The sequence below is a fragment of the Thalassophryne amazonica genome, chromosome 11 (assembly GCF_902500255.1).
Source record: "Thalassophryne amazonica chromosome 11, fThaAma1.1, whole genome shotgun sequence".
Classification (NCBI taxonomy): Eukaryota; Metazoa; Chordata; class Actinopteri; order Batrachoidiformes; family Batrachoididae; genus Thalassophryne; species Thalassophryne amazonica.
In genome coordinates, this window is record NC_047113.1 from 83,499,992 (window position 1) to 83,514,000 (window position 14,009).

The following is a 14,009-nucleotide window of genomic DNA, read 5'->3' on the forward strand; positions in this document are numbered from 1 at the left end:
GCTGTCATGGTCATCACTCCACTTATGAAGGAAAGCAAGTGAGATCAAGCTCCTGACAGACAGAAACACACGCATGCATTTCCAGCCAGTAGGGAGTAAAAATTGATTTTTATTGGTTGTATTAAAAAAAATGTTTAAAATTTTGTACTGTTTGATTAAATTTAAAAAACTGACAAGGTCCCTTTGGATTAAATGGACTTCATTTACATACCGCTTTTCCATCTGCACCAGACGCTCAAAGCGCTTTAAATATCAATGCTTCACATTCGAGTGCCCTTAGTGATTTTCCGGTCAGGCTGGGATTTGAACCGAGAATCCTCTGGTCTCGAGCCCAACGCTTTAACCATTAGACCTTCACCTCCTGGGTTAGAAGAAGATACATTTTGGGGGGGGTACCGTCTTAAAGTAATTTTGCAGAATAATTTATTTTCAATAGATTAATAAAATAATTGACACATTTTTGAGGACCTGCGCTGAAGTTCTGTTGTTGATCTGGTTTGAAAGATTTTAATGTTTTACTGAAGCAGCGTAGAGGTGTGTGTGTGGGGGGGGGGAGAGAGAGAGAGAGAGAGAGCGCGCAGAGGACGGGCAGCACGCGGAGGTTCTGGCTGCAGACTGCTCGGGACCCGGTCCGCCGCTCCAGACGCAGCAGGTCAGTGATGCACAGCCGTTTGTGGCGTTCCGCGGACGAAATGCGGATTTTAATTTGTGGCACCGTGCGCGAGAACCGCTGCTGGCTCCGTACGAGCGCGCGCGCGGGCGGCAGGTCTCGGCAGCTTCACCTGCAGCCCGCAACTCGGCGCTGCGGAACAACACTGACGCCCCTTTAGCGCGGAAACTGCACATGAGGTGATCCGTCGCCCCCCTCCTGCTGCTCATCCAGGTGCAGCAGGAGGCTCGTCTCCTCGCCGCTTGGAGGAAGAGAGACCGGAGGCGGAGGATGGAGCGGCGCCGGCGCAGGGCCGGCTCCGGTCCTCCGCAGTGCCGCAGCCGCGGCTGGAGAAGGTGCAGCCGGTGCCACCGCTTATCACGTCTGTGCATCGTCATGTCTGTGCATCATCCCCACCATGATGCAAACAAGGCGCGCGTGCATGCAGACGTGCAGTTACCCCGCGCCTGAGGCTGTGTAAATTTTTGTGTGATGCTAATAATCTGGGTGCAGCAGCCAATCACATGCAGAGATACAAGTGAGCCATAACCCATCTTGTCTACTCAATTTAAAGGAAAATCCCCCAGAAAGCGGTCACGCGCGTGTCTGTGGCGGAGATGCACTAATCTGACGTGATACTGCTGCTGGTTCAGAAAGTGCTCAGGGTGATTTTATGTCAAGCATTTAAGATTTATGCGAAGTACTACAACAGTTTTGTTCTTAGTCCTGGATCCATTTGCATTTTTATGGCTTTAATTTCAAATTCTGTCATATTTTTCCACCACATCACATTCAGTTTGTATGTATTAAAATGTAATGTGTGTTGTCGCTGTATGCAGATGTTACAGCTGTTGTGGTTCGTCACAAACTAAAATATACTCTAAAAGTAATTCAGTGGCTTTGTATATATCACAGTAAGAAACAGCTATACTGGCTTAATAAAATCTCAGAAACACATTCAGTTGATTGTTTGAGTTGGATATAACAAATGATATGCCTAAAAATTTAACAGTTAATTTTATCTTAACTTTAAATTTATTATTTGAGTTTATTTCATTGAAATAAATTAGCATTTGCTTAACAAATTACATTTTATGAAATATACTTAATTTGTTTGGTAAATGTCATTCAAAATATTTGGAAAGGACTAATATACTTAATATTTTGAGTTAGATTTACCAAGATCATCAAGTATATTTAAATGATTTCACTCTTTTAATTTACTCAATATTTTAAGTGTAAAAATGTTTTACCAAAAAAAATTGATTGGAACATAGTAACAGTTTTTAGAGTGAAGGTTTGATGTTTGTCCATAACGGTGCTTTAACACCCCCCCTTCCCCACACACACACACACACACATACACACACAGATGTTAGAGTGCGGTCATCATGTTTGTTGTTTTTGAATTTGTTGCTATTCACACACCGCGAGTAACTGAGATTAAAAAGCTTGCTCAAAGGCATCTTTGTGATTTTCTCATTAACCTGGGGGTTGATCACATTGCCCTCTGGCTCTTGGACCTTTTGAGCACCACATCAGCTGTATGTTGTCTCTTCTTTGCAACCCAGTCTCACGAGTTTTCTTCGTACTCCCGTCACGACATGAGTCAAATTTTTCTTCTTTGATGTCACCAGTAAATCACGACTATCTAAACATTAGCAGTTGTCTTTGTTTTCATTTATCCTCCTGTGACACGTCATCACTTTGAGACATGTAAGTTTTTTGTTTTTTTTTCCCACCAACTTCCTGCCTTATGGCAAACTTTTGTATCTTAAATCTCCAGCCATGAAACTCTCTAAATCACATTAATAATAATAATATTAATAATAATATTGGGAGGTCAAAATTCTCCATGCCAAAAACAAAAAACAAACTGACATTCATAAATGCCTTATTTTCCTTTTTTTTTTTTTTTTTGATTGAATTTTGGGTTCCAAGTAGGAAATGTACCAGAAGCCTTGAAATGCTCACATCACCTGCTAGATGGCGACAAAAGCTGCTAAAATGTCTTAAGGTTTCAACTGTTTATTCATGTGAAAAGTTAATTTTTAGTAGCAAAAAAAAAAAAAAATCACAGTGTGTCCCTGACCGTATGTTTGTTTGTTCTTTTTTGGGGGGCGGGCGGGGGGATCTTCACCAAAGCATGATGCTGTGCAAAACCTGTTCAAACCTCGTGGGTCGTCAGAGGTTTGACTCTCCAGACCACGTAAGGGTCCACTCACTTTATTGCTGTCTGTGTGCCGTCCTTCATAATCAGAAGAGACACCATAGACATGTCCAGGAGGTGGCACTGTTCAGAAGGTGCCAGCCAGGTTTACAGTATATTACATAATACAAAAACAAACATGATTTTTGGATTGACCAAGCTTGTCAGAGTTAATCAACATGTCTACAGTTTACTCTCATGATCTGCATTTTTAATTTGGTGAGCTACAAGATGATATTTATTCATCTTGAGTTATATTAAACTGAAAGGCATGGACTCGCATCTTTTCATTCACTTGTGGAATATTCTGGGGTATATTCTAGGGAAAATCCTAGGAATACCATTGGGCATTGGGTGGGATTTACCCCCGTGTCTCGTGTCCTGCATGAGTGTGTGTGGGACGCCCATTAGTCTGCAGTTGTGTGTGTTCAGGCACGCCACCGGACCCCTAGTTATGCTTTGTGCTGGGGGACACCCACATGGCCACATGTGGGTGTCCCCCATTGGTAACATCAAATGTTGGCAGGTGTGCACATCAGGTACCTGTCTAATGGATCAGGACCACATGAATTCAACCTACAAAAATAAACATTAAAAAAGGTTTTTGTTCACTATTGCCATAAATTGTCAGGGCTGAACCTGTCCATCATCACTGCAAGCAAGAAAGGACTCAGACACTTCCAAGGTGGAGGCGTGATTACACCAAGGATCAGCTCTGTCATTGCGTCCACCAAGGACGTAATAAAATCATCTGCATTTTTATTTATTTGTCTGTCTGTTAGCAGGATTACGTCAAAACTACTGCACACATTTTGATGAAATTTTCACCACAGATAGATATTAGGCCATGGAAGACTACATTAAATCTTGGAGGTGATCCGGATGCGGATTCTGAATCAAGATATCACTTTATATATGGTTTGTAGGATTCCGTCAAAACTACTTAACAGATCCTCATCAAATTTGCACCACAGATAGACATTAGGCCATGGAAGACTTCACTGAATTCTGGAGGTGATCCAGATCTGGATTGCTCTTGTATGTTTAGAAGATTATTAAATTGTTAAATGATTTTAACTTGGGAACTATTGGGTGTCAAAACACTGTAGCACACCAATGGAATCAGTGTGGATGATTTTAGGCTATAAATGCACAACGGTACTCAGAGTGCATACACCACTGATGAAAAACAGAATTCTGGAACTACAGGTTGAAGAAAAAAAATGGAAACTGACTGTGGTTATAGCTATAATGAACAACAGCACTCTGAGTGCTGTAGTTTATTTATAGCCAAGAGTGTGGTTTATCTTGAGGTTCTGCAAAATTAGCTTGCAAAATATTTAATGTCCATTTATTAATTATCAGCATATTTATTGTTCAGCGGGGTAAAATCGGGGACTTCTGCAAGTTCTCTTTATTTCCTTGTACATTTATATCCTGAGGTATAGAGCGCACAGAATATATGCACCAGGCCTCAGCAGATCGCGTTTCATTCACCCTAAATCGATCAATTAAAAAATGACATTGCAGCCCCAGGAACACCACTGAAATATGTATATTTTTGACCAGATTTTGTTCTAAAGTTCTGAAAATTATCTTGGCAAGTTAGAGGTATGATGCACTACTCCGAGTGCACTGTTCACTGGTGTCAAATCTTACTGTCGAGTCCTGTTTTGTATTTATTCTTTGAGCACCACAGTGGAAATTGTTTTATGCATAATTGTGTTTTCCTCTGCAATATTATGTATATGTATTTTATATTGTAATTCTTTTGCCTTAAGAAATCAAATCATTACATTTAATCTTGAACTTTAATCATTGTAGGCTTTTGAGCCCAGTTAACTGACTGGTTTAAAAATGAGCACACCTGTTTTTTCCACAGTATATTTGATTTCTCACTTTAGTATTCGGTGTCCCCACAGAACATATATACATGATCACGCAGGGCAACGGGTCTGGTTGCAGTGTGAGTGCGTTTGAAAAAGATGACATCATCACATAGAGGTCATATATCAGACAGTGAACAGAAAGGTGTCATTTTCTCCAGCAGGATGAAAAATTGCATCATTCAAAAAGTATCTTTAAAAAAAAATAATAATAATTGAATAAAAATAAAATGAAGTCGCGGAGCGCTTTAAGTGTGGTTGCTGGTCTTTAGTTCCCCTTCAATGGAACCTCCTGTGGAAAAACAAGTAAAGATTAAAGGTCAGTACAGAAAGATGAGCACTATTTTCAAACACAAGCATCTGATCTGTTCATAAAGTCTCATCATGCATCACAAATGCAGCTCATCCAGAGTTGCTCAAACAATTCATGCACCACATCACTGAGAAGGCCTGGCACGAAACCACACTAAACTTTGGGTGGTTACCAAGATATATACAGTGAGGAAAATAAGTATTTGAACACCCTGGGATTTTGCAAGTTATCCCACTTAGAAATCATGGAGGGGTCTGAAATTTTCATCTTAGGTGCATGTCCACTGTGAGAGACATAATCTAAAAAAAAAAAAAAATCTGGAAATCACAATGTATGATTTTTTAAATAATTTATTTGTATGTTACGGCTGCAAATAAGTATTTGAACACCTGTGAAAATCAATGTTAATATTTGGTACAGTAGCCTTTGTTTGCAGTTACAGAGGTCAGACGTTTCCTGTAGTTCTTGACCAAGTTTTCACACACTGCAGCAGGGATTTTGGTCCACTCCTCCATACAGATCTTCTGTAGATCTTTCAGCTTTGGAGTTTCAGCTCCCTCCAAAGATTTTATATTGATTTCAGGTCTGGAGACTGGCCAGGCCACTCCAGGACCTTGAAATGCTTCTTACAGAGCCCCTCCTTAGTTGCCCTGGCTGTGTGTTTGGGGTCATTGTCATGCTGGAAGACCCAGCCGTGACCATTTTCAATGCTGTTACTGAGGGAAGGAGGTTGTTTGCCAAAATCTCGCAATACATGACCCCATCCATCCTCCCTTCAATACGGTGCAGTCGTCCTGTCCCCTTTGCAGAAGAGCACCCCCAGAGTATGATGTTTCCACCCCCATGCTTCACAGTTGGGATGGTTTTCTTGGGGTTGTTCTCATCCTCTAAACATGGTAAGTGGAGTTGATTCCAAAAAGCTCTAGTCTGGTCTCATCTGACCACATGACCTTCTCCCATGCCTCCTCTGGATCATCCAGATGGTCACTGGTGAACTTCATACGGGCCTGGACATGTGCTGGCTTGAGCAGGGGGACCTTGCTGCCATGCAGGATTTTAAACCATGACAGCATCATGTGTTACTAATGTAATCTTTGTGACTGTGGTCCCAGCTCTCTTCAGGTCATTGACCAGGTCCTCCTGTGTAGTTCTGAGCTTTCTCACAATCATTCTTACCCCACAAAGTGAGATCTTGCATGGAATCACAGACCGAGGGAGGTTGACAGTCATCTTGTGTTTCTTCCACTTTCTAATAAATAATCGTAACAGTTGTCTTCTACCAAGCTGCTTGCCTGTTGTCCTGTAGTCCATCCCAGCCTTGTGCAGGTCTACAGTTTTGTCCCTGGTGTCCTTAGGCAGCTCTTTGGTCTCGGCTATGGTGGACAGGTTGGAGTGTGATTGATTTGAGTGTGTGAACAGGTGTCTTTTATACAGGTAACAAGTTTAAACAGGTGCAGTTAATACAGGTAAAGAGTGCAGAATAAGAGGGCTTCTTAAAGAAAAATTAACAGGTCTGTGTGAGCCAGAATTCTTGCTGGTTGGTATGTGATCAAATACTTTTTGCAGCAGTAACATACAAATAAATTATTTTAAAAAAATCATACATTGTGATTATGTCTCTCACAGTGGACATGCACCTCAGATGAAACTTTCAGACCCCTCCATGATTTCTAAGTGGGAGAACTTGCAAAACCGCAGGGTGTTCAAGTACTTTGCTGTATATATATATTTTTTTCTTTTTTTTTTCTATCAAAAATATAGTATGAGGCTGATTGCTATGGAGATGATGGAGCCATGTGAAGCCTTTGGAAATTTGAGATTAAAATGAGACATTCTGAGGCTGTCTGAGTTGGAAACTGTAGCTCTTGTGTTCATCCTGCAAGTTTTGAAAGCATGTGAGTAATACTATTAATAAAGACATGACAAATGTTGGCCAAAAGTGTTCACATGGATTGTGCAACACCTTCTTCTGTCCCGGACCGTCTTTGGCATTCTTCTGCTTCGTGCCGCAGGATGACATTTTTAAATACCCAGGTATCAACGAAAACAAAGTTTGCCTGCCAAAAGTTCCTGCACCAGCGGGTGAAAGGTCATTTGGTCGCAGGAAATCTCATTCTCTGCGTCAATGGACCTTGTACATAAACTTTATCAAATCTGGGAAGAGAAGTTGTGGCAAGAAAACAAGTAACAAAATGGTTCCATGGTCTATAAAAACACCAAATCAGAGCATTTATAAACCTTCTGACGGTCTGTCTACCACAATTGGAATCTTTTAGGAGTAATTACGGGGCTTGCATTAAGAGTTTTGGCAACTGAGTCGTGGGACACACAAAGTATTAAAAATATGAATCTCAAGGTCCAGCACCGAGTCCCAGCACCTCGCATGAGCACCGAATCCAGTACACAGAGGTGCTAATTTCCGGAGCTACCCCATTCTGCTGAGAAAGGTGATGTGGCAAGTGGTGCATTGAAAGCAAAGTGTGTCTATGATTATGTAGTTTTATAGCTGAAAAAGGTAACGTAAATAAAAGTAAATCCACAAAACTGTAGGGCGCAGGTGTTTTGAAATGAAACAGGCATGGATTTAGTTATTCTTTTTCCACCTTCAGAATTAGCTGGAAATTTGTTAAAGCGAAGCGTAAAAAATTAAATTCAATAATTCATGATTTGTAATATGTTTTTTTTCTCTGTTTTAAGAGCCACGACTTGATGCCCACTTGATATTTCATCATTTTGTTATATTTCATGTCATTTGTTATGTTAAAAACAAACTGATACTGGACGGATAGAGCGTTACTGCTGTATTTTTAGAGCTCACTCTAAAAAATGAACCATTGTCTCAGCAAGAAAAATTGATGGAACAATTTGCATTTCAACTCTCAATTGAGTTAATGCCACAAGACGTCTCTAGTTAACTTGAAATAACGTTCGTTAAGTAGCCATAACTTAAAAAAATCTATGCAAATTGTTATATCACTTTTTCTTGTTGAGAGAGCAGTTCATTTTTTAGAGTGTGCCATTATTTAAATGCACAGTCATGAAACACAAACTAGTTCCATTTATTCTTCCAAACTTCCTGAACACAGGGTGCAGGCTGGTGCCCACTCTCGTGGCCTCAAACACACAGCAGCTTGATCCACTCCTCCTTCAGGAAGGAGCATGAGGAGAATAAAACAAACAAGGAGACGACATTATTTTAAAATCAGATTTTTGAATGTTTTTAATGAGCAGGATGTCCTGCGTATTTGAGAATGCGTGTCCTGGGGATGCAGCATATTTCTTCATATTGCATCCAGCCTTGTTGATTTAGGGTCAGGACGATGTGGGAGCAAACCCTGAATGTACAGTTTCTAACAATCTATAGATATCTGGGCTCACCGTGGAGGTCCTCCCACTCATCCAGCTGCTTCTGTAAGTCACTGATCACGGCCTCTTTTTCCCGGCACTCCTCATCCAGCAGCTCCAACATCTTAAAATCTGATGGGCCTCACCAGCTGTCAGACTGGATAGATGTTGCACCAGGCTGGAAATGAAAAAAGTAAGATAGAGATCAAACTTTGTGCAACCAAAAAGTGCTGATTCTTGTTTCTTCATTCATTCATTCATTCATTCATTCATTCATTCATTTTCTACTGCTTATCTATGTCCTGGTGTGCAGACTAAGCAGTTCATCCCACACTGCCCTACCCTGTCCTCGTTCAAGTCCTGTAACTCTTCCAGAGGGATCCTGAGGAGTTCCCAAGACAGCTGGGAAATAGCTGGCATCCTCTCCAGATACTCCACCCAGAAGCTGGCTCCTTTCGATGAGAAAAAGCAGTGGCTCTACTCAGAGTCCCTCCCAGATACTTTAGCTTTTCACCCTGTCCAGGAGAGTAAGCCCAGATACCAGAAGGGAGGAATCTCATTTCTGTCAATTCTATCCACGACTTTAATCTTTCAGTCATTATCCAAAGTTCATGACCATGGGTGACAATCAGAGCATAACTGAACTGGAAATTTGAGAACCTTGGTTTAGGCCTCAGCTCCTTCTTCACTGCGATGGTCCAGTACAGCATCCATAAAACATTAGACACAGCCCCAATCCATCGATCGATCTCACGTTCCAGCTTACCACCACTCATGAACAACACCCCGAGATACTTAAAGTCCTCCTACTGGAGTAATAACTCTCCCCTGACCCAGAGGGGACAATACACCCTTTTCCAACAGAGGATCATGGTCTGAGATTTGGAGGATGCTGATTCTCATCCCAGTCACTTCACACTCAAACCTGCTCAGTGCACATCAGAGGTCACTGCTTTTTGTCGATGATGTAGCTATGTTGGCTTCATCATGTAGCAGTGTAATTATTGCATTGTATTGTGGAATCCAGATCCAGGTAAAGTCCGGGTGAATTATTTTGAGTCCTTGTCAACCCTTGGTGAACATCATAAATCTCGGCTTGCTCTTGTTCCTACTGTGGATCTCACCATTGTCACACGCTCCTTGTACACATCCTGCACCACCCTCACATACTTCTCTGCCACTCCAGACTTCCTCATACAATACCACAGCTTCTCTTGGCACCCTGCCATCAGCTTTCTGTAAATCCACAAACAAACAGTGTAACTCCTTCTGGCCTTCTCTATATTTCTCCAACAGTATTCTCAGAGCAACCATTGCATCTGTAGTGTTCTTTCTCTGCATGAAAACATATTGCTGCTTCATCTGTTTTCTAAGCCTAGCTTCTACTACTCATCCATAACTTTGTGCTGTGGCTGATCAGCTTACAGTTTTGTAGTGTACATACTGTATTCTCTGTAGATTTACATACTGTTCATATGAAACACACAAATCTATGAATGCTATATACTCTACAGTAATATATTTTGAGAACAGGTACTGTTCACATACAGATACTATGCTTTGGCAGTTGCGAACAAACGTAAAAAGGACATTCTCACACACTGAACATTGTATTTTCATTTGTTTTGTTGTAGTGTGTAATGATGCATATAGTGTTTGCATTTTTGCAGGCTTTGAGCAGTTGTTTTGGTGTGACAGTTTGTGTTCTGAAAAGAGAAGGTGTGGTTTTGTGTATGTAGCTTTAGAAAAGTGTGTTGTGTTTAGCGTTTTGAGAAAATGGGGGAGAGTTTTGTGAAATGTGTTTTAGCAATTTCAAAAAACTGTAATGCCACTGTAGTTACTGCAGCTCTGTACATCACCCTTGTTCTTAAAAATAGGAACCAGCACACTTCGGGTCTGCTCCTCGGGCATCCTTTTACTTTCCGAGATTTTATTAAACAATCTGCTTCAAAACTCCACTGCCATCTCTCCAAGACATTTCCATGCCTCCACTGGATTGCCATCTGGACCAGCTGCCTTTCCACTCTTTGTAGCTGTTCTCACTGCATCCTTGCTAGTCTGTTGCAATTCCAGATTTACTCTCTACATAATTTATCATTATCTCTCTCTGTCTTCTCATTTTGTCATTCATCATTTCTATGTGTGAAGACAATGTGGCATTTACTGTACTGATTTTAGTTCTTGAAACCATCTTGTCCCATTTTCAGCATTCCCAAAATTATTTGAACACTGTTTGATGACACTTTGGAGCATAAAACTCAATTCCCCAATTCCCCCCAAACAAACAAGACAGCTTTATTTATTATTATTTATTTATTATTATTATAAGTTTTTTTAAAATTCATTTTTAATTATTTTATTCAATTTATAATGCACTAAATCACAACAAAAGTTGCCTCAAGGCACCTCACACAAACCAATTAAAAATTAAAATGAGTGAGTAAATTAAAAAAATTCAAATACACAATTAAAAGACACAAGTAAAAGAATAAAACAGATAAAAAAAAAAGCTATTCATAAGAAAGGGAATAAAAATACAGTTTTAGTCTTGACTTAAAAATGTCGATGGAATCTGACTGCCTCACGGTCGCAGGGTGACTGTTCCATAGAGTGGGTGCATAATAAGAGAAGGCTCTTTTACCCGTTGATTTTTTTTTCACCCTAGGAACATACAGTAGTCCTGCATCCTATGACCACAAAACTCAGGCTGGTACGTAGGGTTTCACCAAATCAGCCAGGTAAGAAGGCACCAGTCCATGTAAAATTTTATAGGTTAGCAGCAAGACCTTAAAATCTGTGCGTACAGAGACAGGAAGCCAGTGCAAAGATGCCAGAAAGGGTGTAATAGGTTCAAACCTTCTGCTTCGTGTCAAAAGTCTGGTAGCAGCATTCTGAACCAGCTGGAGACCCCTAATGCTGGACTGCGGTAACCTGTAAATAGGACCTTACAATAATCCAGTCTAGAAGAAAAAAGAATGAATCAGGGTCTCAGCATCAGCCACAGACAGGATGGGGTGAATCTTTGCTATATTTCGCAGATAGAAAAAAGCAGTCCTGGTAATATCCCTAATATGGAGGTCAAAGGACAACATGGGGTCAAAAATTACCCCAAGGTTCCTAACTTTGTCTGTATGATGTATGACACACAAACCAGGCTGAGCGTCAGCTGGTCAAATTGATGCTAATATCTCGCTGGACCAAGAACCACCATTTCAGTCTTATCAGATTTTAAAAGTAGGAAGTTACTAGACATCCAGCCTCTCACTGATGCAAGGCAGTCCTCCAGAGATTTTATGGGAATGATATTTCCCGCTGTTATTGGCATGTACAACTGAGTATCTGTTGTGTGGGCCGCTGAAGAGGAGGTACTGCTGGCTCACCACCACCAGATGGCGCCCTGCTTGGAGTGCGGGCTTCAAGCACAAGAGGGCGCCAGAACCACTGGGAGTGACAGCCGTCAATCATCCTCAACACCAGCTGTCACTCATTCATCTCATCATCATCATCACCGTAAAGGCCGGACGGCGACTCCACCTCCTCGCCGAGAAATCTCCTACGATTCGAGGTAAACTTCTCTGCTGTGATTATTGCGAATAATAATCTGATCTGTTTTGCAGCTGTTTTTCCTGTTGGTATTCCTTATCTGGGATTTTTGGCGTTTGGTGTGACTGCGACGACTTCGCCTCACACCCCAAAACCGATAAGTGGTAAACAGGAGCTGCACGTGTGTATGATTGGAGGTGGAGGTTCTCCCTCCAAGAGGAATCATTAATCAAGGTTGCTGGGTGTGAGGATTCACACTCACCACCTTCTGTTTCTGTCTGCCAGCAGTACCAGGGCCGACAACGGAGGACAGAGACCACCTGGGGACTCAGGGCTTGGCGGCTTCGGTGTTCTTCAGGCCGTTGGTGGTAGAAGCGGTGTGGGCCCCGGCTCTTCGTTCATCCGAGGTCTCCTATCTTCAAGCCTGCCCGCAGTCCTCTTGTGTATGATTGGCAGCACTCTTGTTTATATTACGTTGTGTTCTTGTGCAACATTAAATTGTTACTCCTTCTCTTATCCATTGTCCGTTCATTTGCGCCCCCTGTTGTGGGTCCGTGTTACGACACCTTCCCAACAGGATTTCTCGGCCATTCGTCATGGATCCCGAGGGGCGTCAACCACAGCTTGAACAGCCAATGGGAGAACAAGGAGCGCAGGCGTCAGCAGGAGGCGTGGTAAGTGATCTGCAGCAAATCCTTACCGCTTTCACTGCTCAGTTACAGCTGGTAACCGAGCAAAATGCAATCCTCAATCAGAGGATGGAGGCTCTCACCGCCAGAGTGGAAGCACGCGAGTCGAGCGTCGCTGCAGTGTCTCCTCCTGCTGGCCCGGGGCCTAATGTAGATGTTCCACTGGCCGTTCAACTACCCCCCCCACCGTCCCCTGAAGCTTACATAAGTCCTCCTGAACCGTATGGAGGCTGTGTGGAAACGTGCGCAGACTTCTTGATGCAGTGTTCTCTCGTTTTTGCACAGCGTCCAGTCATGTACGCAGCAGACGCCACCCGGGTGGCTTATGTAATTAATCTGCTTCGAGGTGAGGCACGCGCTTGGGCTACAGCGCTCTGGGAACAGCAGTCATGGCTTCTGGCGTCATACGCTGGGTTTATACAGGGAATTCAAACAGGTGTTTGATCATCCCAACAGAGGCGAGACCGCCTCGACCGTGCTGCTGTCACTGAGACAGGGGCGTCGGAGCGCAGCTGATTACGCTGTCGACTTCCGCATCGCGGCTGCGAGGTCGGGTTGGAATGACGTTGCGCTCCGCGCTGCCTTCATAAGCGGACTGTCTCCAGTACTGAAGGAGCATTTACTGGCTAAGGACGAACCGCAGACTTTCGACGGGCTTGTCACTCTGGTTATACGCTTAGACAACCGCTTGAATGAACACCGTCGGGAGCAGGCCGGGGGGCGTGGCCGGGCACAAGCCGTCCCTCTCTCTTCCGGGTCTGAAAGGGTGACGTCGTCCCCACGCTCCATTGCCAGTGGGCTCCGTGTGGCAACAGCTCCCCCTGCTGATGAAGCTATGGACACGAGCAGGGCTAAAGTGAGATCAGATATCAGACAAAGGAGACTGGCCCGCGGGGAATGTTTTTACTGTGGCTCATGTGAACACATGTTAAAGGACTGCCCCAAACGGTCAAACACCAACGCCCGTCCTTAGAAACTGGGCTAAGGGTGGGCCATAACATGTGCACGGGAAGACCCCGCAAATCAGCACGAATCCCAGTGTTAATCCTGAGTGGGGATTTAACCCTTCACGCCCCAGCACTGGTGGACACGGGGTCCGAAGGGAATCTGTTGGATAGCAGATGGGCAAAGGAAGTGGGGCTCCCTCTAGTGGCTCTGCCTTCGCCCTTGAAGGTACGGGCACTAGATGGCACTCTACTCCCGCTAATCACACACCGGACCCAGCCTGTGACCCTGGTTGTGTCTGGGAATCACCGGGAGGAGATAGTGTTTTACGTGACACCTTCTACCTCCCGAGTGATTTTGGGTTTTCCTTGGATGGTGAAGCACAATCCCCGGATCGATTGGCCGTCTGGGGTCGTGGTGCAGTGGAGCG

At 43.1% G+C, this 14,009-nt stretch overlaps 1 protein-coding gene across 1 annotated transcript in view; it reads left to right on the top strand.

The window, feature by feature from the left end:
- The window catches only part of cplx2 (complexin 2), a 109,622-nt gene that overhangs the window by 2,752 nt on the left and 92,861 nt on the right, over window positions 1–14,009 (top strand). Inside the window, exon 2 of the mRNA XM_034182304.1 lies at window positions 563–652. The gene's annotated coding sequence lies outside the window, so the exon portion shown is untranslated. The remainder of the gene's footprint in view (window positions 1–562; window positions 653–14,009) is intronic.